Source organism: Lytechinus pictus, chromosome 6, assembly GCF_037042905.1.
Source record: "Lytechinus pictus isolate F3 Inbred chromosome 6, Lp3.0, whole genome shotgun sequence".
Taxonomy (NCBI): domain Eukaryota; kingdom Metazoa; phylum Echinodermata; class Echinoidea; order Temnopleuroida; family Toxopneustidae; genus Lytechinus; species Lytechinus pictus.
In genome coordinates, this window is record NC_087250.1 from 6,228,370 (window position 1) to 6,232,119 (window position 3,750).

Here is a 3,750-nt window from a genome sequence, read left to right on the forward strand (position 1 = left end):
TACCGAGTCAAATCATATTTCATATCTCATCATGTAACTCGCGTCCTGAAGCAAATACCGCTGTGACATTATGCGTTGCGACATGTGACGTTATGTGTTAGAAATTTACTGCGACATTATGCGTTGCGACATGTCACGTTATAAAATAAATTAAAGAAATATAAGGTGAATCACGGTGAGAAAAAAAACAAATATATTTAATGGAAGGAAATAAAAGCAACCAACTTTTGCGCGATGCATGGACCACCAACTCGTAAACATGACGATTTTTGTATTTTCCAGCCAAATTGTACTCGCTTGGGGTACGTGGACTTGAACATTCAAACCCCTTTCGTTGAAATACACCGCAATGACACAAAGAAACGACTTTGGTTTATCATGAATTATATTATCATAAGAATAACCTATCTTCAAAATGATTCATGTATATCAGAAACCGGCAAAACAAACTTTGCGTTTGATATAGAAAACAAACAACCTCTCGTCTAATGTAGTTTGAAAATAAAAGTATAATACCACAACAACAACAGCGAATATAATCGGGTAAGCATTTAATTGTTTAGCATTTTCTACTTTCTTACAAAGAAAGCAACGCTTTTATGATAGCAAGCATGCAATATATTCACAATAGAATGGTTAAATACCGTCCATGCCAAATTTAGCTCTTTTCAACATTCGTACGATAAACGTTTTGCTCAGGAACATGAGCATCACACATCTTAAAAAGTGCAGTGAAGTTACTTCAGCTGTAATCTTCCAATTAGGTTTTATAAATATTTTCATGATTATCTGTTCATTGTAGCCAATGCAATCAATCGTAAGAAATGTTGTACGATGTTTTACAAAGCTTTATATTACGGGTCCCAGATCGACAAAAGCTATTTTCGTATTTCCAATGACATATTATCGGTAGATTCAGCGTGGATTTTATTGGTGTAACTGTATCATGAAAGGACAGTACGTCCCTCTTTAATCTGGTCAAAGAAGAAAGTCGAGTATACCGACATCATTATCGGAGATCATACGAATCATAGGGCATTTACAACTGGCGTAAATCAGTGTTGATGGGTGGGGGGGGGGGGATTACTGAAATATTTTGGCATTTTTTTGCAATCATGTTTTTAGATATGCAAGGAATTGCCATTGATATGTTCACAGTGGCGTACCGTGGGTCACGGCATGGGGGGGGGGGGCACCAGCAAAATTTTTGAATCACTGAGTGAGTGCGCTAGTGAGCGCGCTCAGTTGCCAGTTATACTGACCTAATAGAGACATTTTAAGGACTATGTCATTAAACTGATATGTATCTCACTGATCAAATAATGCGAGCGCGAAGCGCGAGCTGATTTTTTTTAATATTCACACCTAAAAAGGGACATTATAATCAAATTTGTGTAATCATGATAGGTACCTGTCTCGCTAAACAATGCGAGCGCGAAGCGCGAGCTGAAAATTTAGATAATTTAGACCTGAAGTGGGGCATTCTAAGGTTTTTTGTAAGAATTAACTAGGACCGTACGTATTTCATTAACCAAATCATGTGAGCGCGAAGCGCGAGCTGAAAATATTTGATATTCAGATCAGAAGGGACATTTTAAGGACTGATTTTAGGAATTTATGAAAAGCAGACATATCTCACCAATATATATATGCGAACGTAATCACGGAGAGGAAATGTTTCATATATACGAAGACCTTAACATGGGGCAATCACTTTTTGAGTCGTGAAAAAGAAGCATATGTCACTACATAAAACAATGATAACTCAAGTGCTAGGAAATATATTTGGTTTATATTGACTTGAAAACGGGATGTTTTAGTACAACAGGATTATATATCACGTTAAACAGACAATGCGAGCACTAAGAACAATGAAGACGTAGGCCCTGGGCAAATTATGTTTCATAAAGTTATGATAAATATGTTTCTTATGTAATGTAACATAACATAATTATAATATAATATAACATTATAATGAATAATATTTTCTTCTTTCCCACTACGTTTCTCTTCCTTTCTCCCTCTTTTCTCCTTTTCCCCTTTCCCCTTTTTTTTTGGGTCAGCCGATGGGGGGGGGGGGGGGATGTGCCCCCCATGCCCCCCGTAGTTACGCCACTGTTTGTCCATATGGCAAATACCCCTCCAATATTATTATCTTTTTTTACCCCATGATGGTTTAATGGTTTTATTAGAGATTACATTAAAAAAAATTTGACATTCCATCTTAATCCCTTCCCAAAGACCCCAACATTGATGAATTGGAAGAAACAGAGGTTTCTCTTCAATGTTATAATAAGGACATAAGTATTTCGTTTGGAAATGGTGAACTGGCTCTTTATTTGCATTTTATGATTCAATAATATTGTTTTATTTGTTAAGCGGTATTTTAGGAAGAATTTTCACCAATAAAACAATTATCTCTTGTGATTTTTTTTCATTTTTTTCGTAAAAAGTGGGGGGGGGGGGGTTGTTTGTACAGGCCATCCCCCCTCCTCGAAAAGTGGGGGGATATCCCCCCCCCCGGGATTTACGCCAGTGGCATTTACCAATAACCTCGCAGACGCTTTCTCGAACGGAGAAAATCTGTTGTCAAAAGCCCTTCATAACAAAACAGCCTTTGTCGAAAATCGGTGAGTGAAACATCAGTGTAGTCCTAGACTCTGCACAAACGACATATTTGCAATTTTTTCGGTCCGAATCTTGAAACGATGTGCTGTCCCCGTCCACCTACTTTCGACCTCTTATCTGTCCATTGTGATTTGACCAACATTTTCAATAGATTCCGAACGGTGCAAAAAGCGTCTGCGAAGTGATGGTAAAAAACGATATTAATTAATGACGCTTCATATCACAGTATCATTTGACATCTCACCTACATCTACCGATAATCATGGAATAAGATAAGCATTTCAACCCTCGGTACACATTTCAAAGCATACGAACGATAAGAAATCACGCAAGCAACCAATTCCGAAATACAACTTTATTTGAAGAAGAAGATGTATCATTTTAAGAGCGTATTAACAAACCGCTTAACGGTACCTGATTATCTTTGGTGTTTTTGTTATGAAAAATATCAAATTTTTTTTTAGATCTATTTCCAGACGGCATTGAGAAAGTGTTGGTGTTTCAACAGCCTACACAGACGATTTATCTCACTTGAACCGTATTTTTTTCTTTAATAATGGTCATTCGTACATCATTTCTTTTGTCTTTGACTCTAAATATAAATCAACATTATTGTGATATTGAATGATAATAAAAGTAAGTCTTGAAGGTTATGTATGGAAAACCCTAGCTTTTAAGAAGTAAACCAGCCACCCCAAATTAAACGATAAATCACAAGGGTCTTTTGTAGATATCCTAAAAGAAATTTGGTCATTAAAAAACAATTAAATAATTAGACTCCAGCAATGGTGAAAAATGGAGCGAGAATGTCCCGCTTCGCGGGGATTCACGCCAATGCCCGGCGAAGGCAATATCGTTCAGCTTGGTTTTCTTGGAAAGAGCGAGTTATTTTGCATGATAGCGTTTTTATTAGTACATGAATAATAAGCTCACGAAGTACAAGAAAAAGACAAAATAAGTCAAATTTGAGGTCCAATTATCACTTGTATTCGTCACCTATGTCACATTTCTGCCCGAACTGTTCTCGACGGAAATCATGTTTTCTTGCGACAAGGGACCATTTTCTTTTCCACTAATTTCCCTAATCTAAGATTTTTTCCCCTTCCCTACTGTATTACAGCG